Source organism: Sorex araneus, chromosome 4 (genome assembly GCF_027595985.1).
Source record: "Sorex araneus isolate mSorAra2 chromosome 4, mSorAra2.pri, whole genome shotgun sequence".
In the NCBI taxonomy this organism is placed as follows: Eukaryota; Metazoa; Chordata; class Mammalia; order Eulipotyphla; family Soricidae; genus Sorex; species Sorex araneus.
Window position 1 is genome coordinate 204,584,893 of NC_073305.1, and position 14,468 is coordinate 204,599,360.

A 14,468-nucleotide genomic window follows, 5' to 3' on the forward strand; every position below is an offset into this window, starting at 1 on the left:
GGAAGCCAGGGAGATGATTCAAAGGGTTGGAGTACATGATCCTCATGCAGGAAGCCCAGGTTCAGTCTCTGGCCCCACATCACCACATGGCCCCCTAAACACCTCTGATGTGACCCCATATTAAAAAAAAAACTTAACTAAATTGGGGGATAGTACAGCAGGTGGAACACTTGCCTTGCACACAGCTGACCTGAGCTAGATCCCCAGCATCCCATATGGTCCCCAGAGCTCTTTAAGGAGTAATTCCTAAGTGCAGGGCAAGGAGTAACCCCTGAGCATCACCAGGTGTTTGGCACGGGAGAAAAAAAAACCAGTTAAATTTATAAAGGTTATCTCGCCTGCATGGCAGAGCCTGGCAAGCTACCCATGGCATATTCAATATGCCAAAAACAGTAACAAGTCTTGGAATGGAGACGTTACTGGTGCTGCTCAAGCAAATCAATGAGCAATGGGATAACAGTGATACAGTGATTTTGGTCTTATGAATAGCAGGCTAGACATACAGGAGAATTCATCAACCTCTCTACTACTCAACCTCCACCAGAAATGACAGGAACCATGTCTGAATGCTCAGAGCCCTTGCCCTCAAAGACGATAAATCCCGTTGGTTTTTCCCCTTTCTCCACAGTGCTGACCTGTGGCAAAAGGCAAGCTCCCTGGCTCCCTGATCACTTCCCCAAACCTTACCAATAGATATTTTCTGTACCTCCAATAAGCTTACTTTCAGGGTCAGGGATACAATTCAGTTGTCAAGCACTTGTCTTGCATGTGTGAGGCCCTGTGTTAGATCGCTGGCACTGTTGAAAAAAATTTTAAGTGAGGGGCTGGAGTGGTAGCATAGTGGGTAGGGTGTTTGCCTTGCATGCGGCTGACCCAGGTTCGATTCCCAGCATCCCATATGGTCCCCCAAGCACCGCCAGGAGTAATTCCTGAGTGCATGAGCCAGGAGTAACCCCTGTGCATCACCGGGTGTGACCCAAAAACAAACAAAAAAAATTTAAGTGAGCTTGCTCTCACTGAGATCTCAGTCTTCGGATATGTATCCTAATATGGATGGTGAAACCTCAAAGGATCCTCTAGGTCATCTCTTTCCACCATCCGTGAGGAAATGAAGTCCCAGAAAGGAGAGATTCCCTGTCTGTCTGACACCAGTCATCACCGTGGAGAGTCCCCTGCACCTACAAAGCCTCCTTCACTTGAAAGAGAACTTGGCAGAAAGTCTTCAAGCTGTGGTTCCTGGTTTTTATTCATTCATGTACATATTTTCCCTCGTCATATCAGTCACACCCTGTAATATTAACTGCATATATTTTCATCACTCTTTCTATTCCCTTTTTCTTTACTTTTTTTTCTTTTTGGGTCACACCCAGCGATGCACAGGGGTTACTCCTGGCTGATGCACTCAGGAATTACTCCTGGTGGTGCTCAGGGGACCATATGGGATGCTGGGAATCGAACTCAGGTCGCCGTGTGCAAGGCAAACGCCCTACCTGCTGTGCTATCACTCCAACCCCTCTATTCCCTTCTTCCATGTTAATTTGTTCTACAAATAAAAATCATGAGGCCAGAGTGATAGTAGAGCTACTCGTAGAGCAGATAGTAGAGCAGAAACTCTACTTGTATGGTGCCAACTCAGGTTCTATCCCCATCACCCCATATGGTCCCCCAAGCCCTGCCCGAAGTGGCTCCTGAGTGCAGAGCCAGGAGTAATCACTGAGCATCACTGGATGTGGCATAAATAAATAAATAGACAGAACTATGGCTGAGCATGGGGCTTCACCTCACATATGTGAAGCCCCCTGGATTTGATCTCCAGCATCACAAAACTATGGTTGTTTTTATTGTTGTTTTGGGTACTTGCAGGGGGGTTATACCTAGCAGTGCTCAAGGCTTACTTCTGACTCTGCTCTGAGGCAGGGCTCAGGGGACCATATGGGATGCCAGGGATGGAACCTGGGTCAGTCACTTGTAAAGCAAGCACCCTACTCACTGTAGTATCACTCCAGCCTCAAAAAATAAGTATTTTAATAGGTAATACATTTATGTGGTTTGAAATTCAAAATGTACAAGTGAAAAGTTCAGATCCCGTCTTCCCAGAGTCATAGGACAAGATTTTTTAAAAATCTTTTCACAGAAAATCTAGGGTTATACAAGTGTGAATGTATTTTTTTCTAATGTATTAAAAGTTAACTCTATGTTAAAACCATAAAGAAAAACCAACATCAGGGCTGGAGCGATAGCACAGCGGGTAGGGCATTCGCCTTGCATATGGCCAACCCGGGTTCAATTCCCAGCATCCCATATGATCCCATGAGCACCACCAGGAGTAATTCCTGAGCACAGGGCCAGGAGTAGCCCCTGTGCATTGCCAGGTACGACCCAAAAAGCAAAAAAAAAAAAGAACATCATTTGCTTATGAATAGAAAGTAGTGGTAAAAATAAAAACACAGTGAATACTAAATGAAAAGGCAAATATGTTTGCACAGTGAGAGCTCTTTCTGTCCCTTGGATAACTGAACAGGTGGTGTTTCCTGTCTCTCAGGCCCTGTCCCGAAACTCTCAGCTCTGTCTAGACTTACTAAGTTTTCTACTCAGCTTCTCCTCTCTGGAAAAAGCCCAGAAATAGTGACAACTTAGACTGGCAGTGATTACAGAAGTTTCGGTCTTCTTTCTGAGGAACTCAGAGTGCCTGGCAAATTTTTCAGAATTCCTTTCAGATTAAGTAATGACCATGTGGAAAACCAAGGCTACAGAGCCAAAAGGCCTGGCGTCATCACTAGCTGCCACGGGGAACTATCGAGAGCTTCATTTCCTCCAATGAAATGGAGGCAAAGTTTCAACCACATGTGTTTCATGCAGGAGCCCCAAGTCAGTCCCTGACACCACATGAACTCCTGAGCATTTACCCAGAAGTAGCCCCAAGAACTACTTGGGATAGGGGCTAGAGTGATAGCACAGCAGGCAGGGCATTTTCTTTGCATGCGGTCGACCCAGGTTCGATTCCCAGCATCCCATATGGTCCCCCAGCACCTCCAGGAGTAATTCCTGAGTGCAGAGCCAGGAGAAACCTCTGTGCATCACTGGGTGTGACCTGAAAAGCAAAAAAAAAAAAAAACTACAGGATAGGCTAATAATAAGAATAGTAACAACAACAACAACAACAATAATAATAATAATAGCAGTTAAAGGAGGTGAGGAAAGGAGGAGGTGGACTGGATATGATATAAAGGCTGTGTTAGAGGGTTTTGGGCACTTTGGTGGTGGTGAAAGTGTAGTAATTTAGTGAAACCATAAACTTACATACAGTAGAGTACATAAATTATAACAATGTTATGAACTGTAGCACTGTCCTCCCTTTGTTTATCAATTTGCTGGAGCAGGCACCAGTAACATCTCCATTGTGAGACTTTTGACAGTAACTGTTGTTACTGTTTTTGACATATCCAATGACACGGGTAGTTTGCCAGGTTCTGCCGTGCAGGTGGGATACTCTCAAGCTTGCCGGGCTCTCCGAGAGGGGCGGAGGAATCAAACCCGGGTCAGCCACATGCAAGGCAAACGCCCTACCCACTGTGCTATCGCTCCAGCCCTATGTTATGAACTAAACTACAATTTTAAAAATAACTTTTGGGTTGGAGAGATAGGTACAGCAGGTAAAGTACTTGTCTTGCATGCAGCTGACCCAGGTTCAATACCCAGCACTACATATTTCTTCCAAGAGCAATCCTTGAGCACAGAGCCAGGAGTAAGCCCTGAGCACTGCCAGGTGTGGCCCATAAACAAAAGAGAGGGTGGGGCTGGAGAGATAGCACAGTGGGTAAGGCGCTTGTACAGGCCAGACCCAGGTTCAATCGCCAGCACCCCATATGGTCCCCCATGCACCACCAGGAGTGATTCCTGAGTGCCAGGAGTAACCCCTGAGCATCGCTGGGTGTGAAGCCCCCCCAAAAAAATGCACTTAAACAAAAAAGTGTTTATACATATAAAACAAATCACACACAGGCCCAAGAGAGGGTACAGTGGATAGGGTGTTATACCTAGCAGTGCTCAAGGCTTACTCCTTGCATGTGGGAGGCCCAGGGTTGATCCCCAATATCCCATATGGTCCCCAGAACCAAACAGGAGTGATCTCCTGAGCATAAATGGGTGTGATTTAAAAAACAAATATTAATAATAATAACAAAAATGTTTAATTAGAAAAAATTAATATATAAATAAAACAGCTGATCAGTAATAACTGATTGATTCTTTGATAGACAACAAAATAAAAGACCTGAAAGTACAATTAAGAGAAAATACAACTAGGGCCAGAGTACAGTGGGTGAAGTGTTTGCCTTGCACGAAGCAGACCCGGGTTCAATCCCCAGAACCTCATTTTGGTTTTCCAAGCACTACCAGTAGTAATTCCTGAGATCAGAGCCAGGGGTAAACCCTGAAAACAGCCAGATATGCCTCCCCCCAGAAAACAAGGGAGAGAAAATATGATTAAATATCATTCTATAAAAAGTAATACATGTGATAAAAGTGATTCTTTTTTTGTATTTTTTATTTTTTTTCTTTTTGGGTCACACCCAGCGATGCTCAAGGGTTACTCCTGGATTTGCACTCAGGAATTACTCCTGGTGGTGCCTGAGAGACCATATGGGGTGCCGGGAATCGAACCCGGGTCGGCAGCATGCAAGCATGCCCTACCCGCTGTGCTATCGCTCCAGCCCCCAAAAGTGATTCCTTAGGAATTTTTTTCACAAATAATGCAACATACTGCACTGTCATCCCGTTGTTCATCGATTTGCTCAAGCGGGCACCAGTAACATCTCCATTATGAGACTTGTTGTTACTGTTTTTAGCATATCAAATATGCCATGGGTAGCTTGCCAGGCTCTGCTGTGCAGGTGGGATACTCTTGGTAGCTTGCCGGGGTCTCCGAGAGGGACAAAGGAATTGAACCCAGGTCGGCCGCGTTCAAGGCAAGCACCCTACCTGCTGTGCTATAGCTCCAGTATAAAATAAAATGCTAATTGCAGTAGACAATTTCTTAGTGAAAAATAAAAAACTATAGAAACTGTAAAAAGAAAATGTCTGAAAATACAAATATAGGAATAAAGAGTGAGAAAGACCAAGAAACTAAGACATATAAATATATTTTATTTAATATGTGCATTATTATATTATATTATATTTATTATATTATACTAGCAGTTCTTGGGGGCTCTGGGGCCACTTACAGAAATTCTCTGTCCAGGTGGCCTGGGTCTGGAGCGATAGTACAGCAGGTAGTGTGTGTGCCTTGCACGTGGCTGACCCAAGTTCAATTCCCCAGAATCCCACATGATCCCCTAAGCACTGCCAGGAGTAATTTCTGAGTGCAAAGCCAGGAATAATCCCTGAGCATCCCTAAGTGTGTCCCAAAACCCAAAAACAAAATACATGTGGTGGCCTGACTTCAGTGCACTAGTGCTGGCACAAACTAATACTTTCTTTTAATGAGCTCAGAATCCTAATTAACCCCAGTCATTCATTAATAGCAAAAGGTTAATCTGACTTTTCAAGATTATTTAGTAGAAAGATAGTTGTGATGTTATGATTTCAATAAGAACTATATGTGTACTGTTTTTTGACCTTGGATCCTGACACAGTACTGCTAAAACCCTTATAATTGTGATAAGTGATAGGAACACTATGAACATCATCTATGGTATTTTATCTTTTAACTCAATAAAGGTTGAATTGTTATTTACATGATTGTTAGTGGTTTGCATGCTTCTCTCAGTCAGTTCTCATCCAAGCAATACCTCTCAGGCCCAGGTTTCTCCTACCCAGTGAAGCTTCAGGATAGATGGGGAAGGGATAGCATAGATTCATAGTTTGAGAAATTGACATTGAGCCTTGTTTGAAGTGATCACCATAAGGATATAAAGGGGGAAAATGGTGTGGGACTTTTGGTTTGCTGTTGTGCTTGATATCCCATGTTCCCCTGCTTGCCTGTGTTCACATGTTTTCGGGGGGGGGGGGCTCTTCTCTGGTCCTATGAGAGTTTCTGGCTCAAGTATGCCTACAAGTAAAAATTTTTCAGTAAAATACTTTATTTAGAGAAACAGATATGAAAAGGAGAGTAAGACAGGGAAGCTCCCAGATTATGGGATGAATCTCCTAAAGCAGAATTCCCACAATTCCCACAATTTGGGGAGGGGGCAGGCTAAGTCCCCACCCTGCCAGAAGACTCAGAAGCCACACTCACACCCCAATAGCTGCCGCCACACTACAGCGGGATTCCACCGTCTCATGACCGAGTTCCACAGAGGTGACAAACTGCCAAAAATATCAGGTACACTGAGTTTTTTTTGGCTGACAACTCTGGGCCTTCTCAGAGTGGGTGTGGGTGACCTCTCCCCACCCCGATCCCTGTCCCCCGTACTTCAGAAGCCACAAAAGACACACCCACATTCCACCAATGCCACCATGTAAACTCACTGCACAGTTAGATATTCTGGATTTTCTGGAGTGCACAGCTGAGTTTGCAGTCACACAACATCTTCAAACTCAACAATATTAACATCCCAGTAGGAGCACATCAGATTGGCTAGGAATATAACGTAGAAGCCAACTAAGCTCAATTAACAGAAACATTAACACAGAAGGCTCAACCGGCAACAACAGTTTAGTGAACCCTCAGACAAGGACTTAATGTCCCCATGGTGAGATATAATTTTCACAAATTTTCTTTTACTGAAGCTTTTTTTTTGCTTTTTGGGTCATACCCGGCAATGCATAGGGGTCACTCCTGGTTCTGCACTCAGGAATTACCCCTGGTGGTGCTCAGGGGACCATATAGGTTGCTGGGAACTGAACCTGGGTTGGTTGCATGCAAGGCAAATGCCCTACCCGCTGTGCTATTGCTCCAGCCCCACTGAAGCATTTTTTTTATAATTCCATTAGTCATTTAGCAGTAACAAGCAATACAAAATGAATTGTTTTGAGTCTGCTACAGGAGCAGACTTGAAGGATGAGTGGGGAAACTGGGACAATGGTGAAGGGAAGACCACAGAGATGGTGGGATTGGAGTTGGAATATTGAATTCCCATAACAAATGCATCATGAGCAACTTTTTAAACCACAGTACTTAAGTAAAGTGGGGAAAAAATATATAAAATAATAAATAGATAAATAAGGAAGGGATCCAGAATGGTGGCAAAGAGGTAAGGTGCTTGCCATACATGCAGCTAATCCCAGTTCAAGTCATGGTCAGCCAATCTAAATATATTGAACACAGAGCCAGTGTTGGGTGGAGCTCAACACCCCCCACTCACACCACCACCATAAGAGAAGAGAGAAGAAGGCCTGTCCTAGTGGAAGGAGATCATGGGTCACAGAAGAGTATGGCCTAGTACTTGGAGGGCACAAAATGCCCTGTGTAATGACCTTTAGGTCAGAGCTTTTCAGAATTTTTCTCTTAAAATCGCAAGGAAAATAGTTCTATAAACAAAGAACAAGCTCTCAAGACTAGTAGAAAACACTCTTTTTTGCTTTTTGGGTCACACCTGGCAATGCACAGGGGTTACTCCTGGCTCATGCACTCAGGAATCACCCCTGGCAGTGCTCAGGGGACCATATGGGATGCTAGAAATCGAACCTGGGTCGGCCGCGTGCAAGGCAAACGTCCTACCCACTGTGCTATCGCTCCAGCCTTAGTAAAAAACACTTTCAACCTAAGTATGTAGACGACAAAGGACAAATATGCAGAATATATGAAAAAAACACTATAATCCTTTAAGAATAATGTTCTGGGGCTGGAGCAATAGCCCAGCAGGTAGAGGTTTGCCTTGCACATAGCCAACCTAGGTTCAATCCCCAGAATCCCATATGGTCCCCCCACGCAACGCCAGGAGTAATTCCTGAATTCAGAGCCAGGAGTAACCCCTGTGCATCACCGGGTGTGACCCAAAAAGCAAAAAAATTAAATTTAATTTTTTAAAAAAAGAATAATGTTCTAGAAGATGAACTATAACTGGTCAATGAATGCATGCAAAGGAAAAAAGCCAGTTAAAAAATTTAAAAACAATTAGGGGCTGGAGCGATAGCACAGTGGGTAGGGTATTTGCCTTGCATGCAGCTGACCCGGGTTTGATTCACAGCATCCCATATGGTCCTCTGAGCACTCCCAGGGGTAATTCCTGAGTGCAGAGCCAGGAGTGACCCCTGTGCATCACCAAAAAGAAAATTAATTAATTAATTAATTAAAATTTTAAAACAATTAGAGGCCCTGTATTGTCTTATTTTCCATCAAAGAAAAAAAACTGAATTTGAGTTTGATCATAAGTACTTGAAATGAGTAGGAAAATTATACTTTCATATAGCACTGTCAGCATCTAAACTGACAGTATCCTATTGAAGCCCCAACACTAAGGACAATACATGATTAATATACTGTCCCCACTAAATAGAGCTACATACACTTTTTGGAACTTCCTGGTGAGACAACACGTCCAGCCCTGCAAACTGCATCTTCATCACCTCCCTGATGGAATGCAGAGTCATATTCAGTGGCTCCAAACTTTACCTCCAGTGCCCACATAGTTAACTTTGCATGTCAAAGTGAGTGAGAGGGCTACTTCAAAAAAATAAAATTCTCTAGTTGGAGTTGGAGAGTTAGTACAATGTGTAGCAAGCTGGCCTTGCACATGGCCAACCTGGGTTCGACCCCTGACACCCCATACCCACTATGTCACTCTGATTTTTCCACCCAAGACCACCAGGAATAACCCCTGAGCACAGAGCCAGGAGTAAGCCCTGAGCACAGCTGCGTGTAATTCCCCCCCACACACACACACATCAAAAAATGAAAAAGATTCTTTAGTAGTTTGGAGATACCTCTCCTGCCCTGGGCCACAGGAACTGGAAGGAAGACGAGAAAGTATCAGACAATAACTACGCCCATTGTGTCACTCTGATTTCTTTTCCTCTGACCTTACCCATGAAAGTGCCAGCAAAACTTTCATGGGAAGGGATCTGGGGAAGGAGAGGGACTGAGAGGAGAGCCAAAGGTCTCCTCCTCTTACCACTTCAGGTCACTTAAAATGAGTATGAGTTGAAATGGGTAGTTATACCGGACTGCATCTTTTTATGCTGAAAAAAGAGAGAGTTCTCCTTTAACTTAATGTTTTTTTAATTTGGGAATTTTTTTATTGTTGTTTGGGTAGGGCATTTGCCTTGCACGCAGCTGATCTGAGTTCGATTCTTCCATCACTCTCAAAGAGCCCGGCAAGCTACCGAGAGTATCCTGCCCGCACGACAGAGCCTGGCAAGCCACCCGTGGCAAATCCAATATGCCAAAAACAGTAACGACAAGTCTCACAATGGAGACGTTACTGGTGCCCGCTAGAGCAAATCAATGAGCAACAGGATGACAGTGGCAGTGACAGTTTATTTTGCTGGGGATTTTTGTTTAATTTTTGTTGTTTTTTTTGGTCCATGTACCCAAAAGTTCTCAGATCCCTGGCTCTGAACTCAGGAATCACTCCTGGTGTGGCTCAGAGGCCCATATGGAGTACCAGGGATCGAACCCTGGGCATCTGAATACAAGGAAAGCACCCTACCTGCTCTATGATCTCTCTGGTTCCTAATTTTATTGTTTTTTAATGGTTTTTTTTTTTTTTTTTGCCCCATGCAGCAGTGCTGAGGATGCGCTTCTGTCTCTGTGCTTAAGGATGGCTCCCACGGTTGACAGGGACCATGTGACACCAGGAATGGAACCCAAGGCCTTCCACATGCAAAACACACACTCCAACCCACTGAGCTGTTAAATGGCTATTTTTAAGTTCCCAGTATTTTCTTTTAAAGAATTTTAAGAACTCATATGCCTGGAAGTGTAGATTCAAATTTTGTGGACATCTCTTGCCAAATCTCAAAAATTCATATAGACGGCTGTAAAGATCATACAGAGGTTAAGTTATTTGCTTTGCACTTGGCACATCCCAAATCCTTGGCACTGCCAAGAGTGGTCCCTAAGCACTGAGCCAAGAGGAAGAGCAGAGCACTTGCTGTGGGTGACCATATATGATAAGAAGACAAATATTCATACATATTTTAATAAGTATAATATGTCCATTTCAGTACAAACATGATGTTCGCAATTAAATTCCAGTGTTCCCACCAACACTCTCAAAGGGTTTGGGCTGGTGATAAGGTTCTGCAGTAAAAAAACATGCCTTGCACACATGAGACCTGGATCCTATCCCGAAGAGTGATTAAAAAAAAGAAACAGAGGGGCTGGAGCAATAGCACAGCGGGTAGGGCATTTGCCTTGCACGCAGCTGACCCAGGTTCAATTCCCAGCATCCCATATGGTCCCCTGAGCACCACCAGGAGTAATTCCTGAGTGTAGGACCAGGAGTAACCCCTGTGCATCGCCAGGTGTGACCCAAAAAGCAAAAAAAAAAAAAAAGAAAGAAACAGAGGGGCTGGAGCAATAGCACAGTGGGTAGGGTGTTTGCCTCGCACGCAGCCGACCCGGGTTTAATTCCCAGCATCCCATATGGTCCCCTGAGCACCGCCAGGAGTAATACCTGAGTGCAGAGCGAGGAGTAACCCCTGTGTGTCACCAGGTATGACCCAAAAAAAGCAAAAAAAAATAATAATAATAAACAAAACCTCCAGGATGCACAACACATCTGTGGGTTCCAGTCCCCACGGTCCCCATGTATCCAGGGCTCCCTCAAACCCAAGGAGAAGAGCAAAGTGCCTCATGAGGAGAAGGTTATGGTGAGACCCAGTGTTTGAGGATTAATGAAATAAAGTTATTGATACTTTAAACTCTTTTATTTTTAAACTTTACTTAAGCACCATAGTTTACAGAGTTGTTCATAAAACAGTAGTTTTGGGTATTCAGTGCTCCAACACTAATCCCACCACCAGCGTAATCTTCCCTCCACCACTGTCCCCAGTTTCCCACCCATACTTCAAGCCTTGCAGGCACAAAACAATTTATTTTCTATTGTTACAACAAATGGAACTGTCAAAAAAAATACTTCAGAAAAAAAAATTTTTTGTGAAAATTGTTATAGATTACCAAGCGTCGTTAAAGTCTTGTCTGAGGGCTTAGTGAGCTTTGTGTTGCTAGTTGAGCCTTCTGTGTTTGTTGCTGTTTTGTTTACTGAGCTTGATTGGCTTCTCTGATACTTTCCCATCTTCGCTGTGCCCCTACTGGGCTGTCAGTCTTGCGCAATGTGGCGGGGTCTCCGCCTGTGCAGCTGTGCACTGCAGCAGCTCTACGACTGGGATGATTCTCATCTAAGGGGCCCCAGAGTTTTTGAGTGGGCTTGTAAAAAGACCACCAGTAGAGTATAAACATGAGTTTCATCAGCTTGACCTGGCATCTCTTCTGAGATCATTGTGAAACCGCGAAACTATCCAGATGGCTGCAGCTGGGGCATGTTGCCACAAAAACTCTTCATAAATGTTTTAGCTTTCCGTTTCACCTGGCCCAGGGAGGGGCCAATTTCCTGTTTAGGGAGGAAGTGAGGGAAGCATAAAAGCCAGTCTCGGGTCAGCCACTCTGAGCACCCAGGGTGCCCGTGCGAGGGAGAGCTAGGGGAGGAGGGCCTGGCCCTGGGAAAGGCGGTGCCCCTGGGACCTACTCCTCGGCACCCAGGAAGAGTGTGCCTGGGCCAGGAAGCCACTGTCCAAAAGACACGTTCTCAGTAGGCTTTTTCAAGTCCATTTTCCTCTTGGAAAACATTTTCTCTTAGAAAAGGTTCCTCTCTTTTTTCACACTTCTCTAAGTAACTTTCTTCCAATAAAAACTATTTACAAGAAGGAAAGGAAGGGGACTGGAGGGATAGTACAGAGCCCCGAGTGCTTGCCCTGCAGGCATTCGTTGTGCGTTCAATCCCTAGTACCCCATATGGTTCCCCAAGCCTGCCAGGAGTGATCCCTGAGTGCAGAGCTAGGAGTAAGCCCTGAGCACTGCCAGGTGTGGGAAAGAAAGATAGAAAAAGAAGGAAGGAAGGAAGGAAGGAAGGAAGGAAGGAAGGAAGGAAGGAAGGAAGGAAGGAAGGAAGGAAGGAAGGAAGGAAGGAAGGAAGGAAGGAAGGAAGGAAGGAAGAGAGAGAGGGAGAAAGAAAGAAAGAAAGAAAGAAAGAAAGAAAGAAAGAAAGAAAGAAAGAAAGAAAGAAAGAAAGAAAGAAAGAAAGAAAGAAAGAAAGAAAGGAAGGAAGGAAGGAAGAAAGGAAGGAAGGAAGGAAGGAAGGAAGGAAGGAAGGAAGGAAGGAAGGAAGGAAGGAAGGAAGAAAGGAAGGAAGGAAGGAAGGAAGACAGGAAGAAAGACAGGAAGAAAGACAGAAAGAGAGAGGACAGAAGGAAAAAAGAAAAAAAGGAAGGGAGGGAGGAAGGGGAGAGAAGGATGAGGGAGGGAGGGAGGGAGGGAGCAAGGGAGGGAGAAATACAGACAGCCCTGATGAGGCAGTTTCCCAGACTCTCCCGTTGCAATGACCTTTGGCTCACTGCATCCCTCTCTTCAGTTCTAGGCAATAGGGTCTTTCCCCCAAATGCACATAATTTAAACTAGGGTCACTTTATGCAGAGAGAACCTGTGGCAGCTGCAAAAAGACAGATTCCTGCCATGACCTCAGTGCAGGGAAGCAAATGACGGAGGGCAGGGCTGAAGAGACCACCTGCCTGCCTGGAGTCAGCAGGCACACAAAGACTGGCCCATTCAGGGGACCCGGGATTTCTCTGGCTGAGTCCCCTCTGAGTCCCCACAGTAGCCAAAAACACTCCTCCCCTACCTCTCTTTCCTTCCCTCTGGGTCTCGCCGATCTCACAATCTGACCTGAAAACCCATTTGTTCTCCCCTGGCATCTTCCCTCACATAAACCTTGTGCATCCTGACTTGGCATCTGCTCCGCAGAAGACCGACTTTCTCGAAAAGAGACTTGGGCTCTCGAACATCACCGGCCTCCCAGAACATCACGCACACCAGGGGGCTCGGTGTGCGGGGCGCACCTCGCAAGGGAAAAGTGGGTCCAGAGACGCTTGGAACCGCTGCTGCAGGGCGGGCGCGCAGGATGCTCCGGGAAGCGGAAAGGCATTCAAAGCGCACAGTGTGACCCCAACAGAGCAGCATAAGGCGGAGTGTGGGGAGCCCAAAAGTGAATGGCATTCCCTATTCCCTTAGCGGGGGAGGCAAGCAACTTCCGGACCACCCCTCTGAGCCGCCTAGGAAAGGCCCTGAGAGCTTAAAAGCAAACAAGGTGAGAACCAGCAAGTAAACAAGGAGAGGCCAATCTGGAGGTGCAGGAAGGAGGGAAGCGTTTATTCTGCAGTCAGGACCCAGGGCAGAAGTCACATCTTTCTCTTAGTTGGCACTTCCTTACACCCAAGGCGCCGAGTAACCACTTCCAGAGGCGCAGGGAAGGAAGCGGGGTCTGTCTCCCCCAGCACAGCTGGGCTCTGGCGGGCTGCTAGGGTGGAGGGGGGGTTCTGGTGTGTGTGCTGAGAGCCCGGGCAGTCTGGGAGCCTGTGTGTAAGGGCCGGAGAGACGGGGGTGTTCATCCAGGTCAGGGTTTCCCGGATGGTGGCCCACTGGTGACCAGCTTCACCTGCGGAGCTGCCAGGAAGGCTGTCCCCACCCTCAATACTCACCACTCAGCTTCCCCAAGGAAGGCTCTGCGCATACTGCACAGCTGGCCTTGCAGGGGGAGTGTGGCAGGAGCCCCCAGTCCCCGGGGCCCTTTCTTTGGAGCTCTCCAGCTCCTCCCCTCCCTCTTCCCCAACCCGGTTTCCCCCCTGGAACCCTCAGGCCTCCTGGTTCCCATAGTAGTGGCATCTCTGTAGCCCCTCCCTGGCAGACTCATGCTCATACTGACCACCTGGTCAGGACTTCTGCGCCCCCCACCCCGTCCCACCCGCCTTGACCCTGTTTTCAGCCCCAGTGCCCGATCCCGCGCCGCCGTGTCACAGCCTGCAGCGTGCCCGCTCAGGCCTCCTGGCCCTCGGGCCCCACCAGCTGCAGTGGCTGCACGTTCTTGCCCTTGTCGTGCCAGCACACGTCGAAGAAGGGGTACACCGGCCCGGGCAGGCGCTCGTGGAAAGCGAAGAGCAGCTCCAGCGCGTCAGTGTCGCTGGCGTCGTAGAAGGAGAGGACGCCGTCGCCGAAGCTCAGGTAGACGCCGATGCGCGTGGGCCGCCGCTCCCGGGGACGCAGCGCGCGCGGCTCCTTGGCCTCCACGTGCGCCTCCAGGACCTTGCCGTCGCGCTGGCCCAGCAGCCACAGCCCCTGCGAGGGCACCGCGTGCAGCCGGCCCCGGCGGCTGGCCTGCGCCGCGATCACGCCCAGGGCCCAGCGCGGCTTGTCGCCCACCTCCACCTCCCAGTAGTGCTCGCCCCCCGAGAGCTGCTGGTGGGCCACCACCGCCACCGCCTTGTCGAACTGGCGCGGGTCCTCCCCGGCCGGCGGCGCCTTCTGCTCCGAG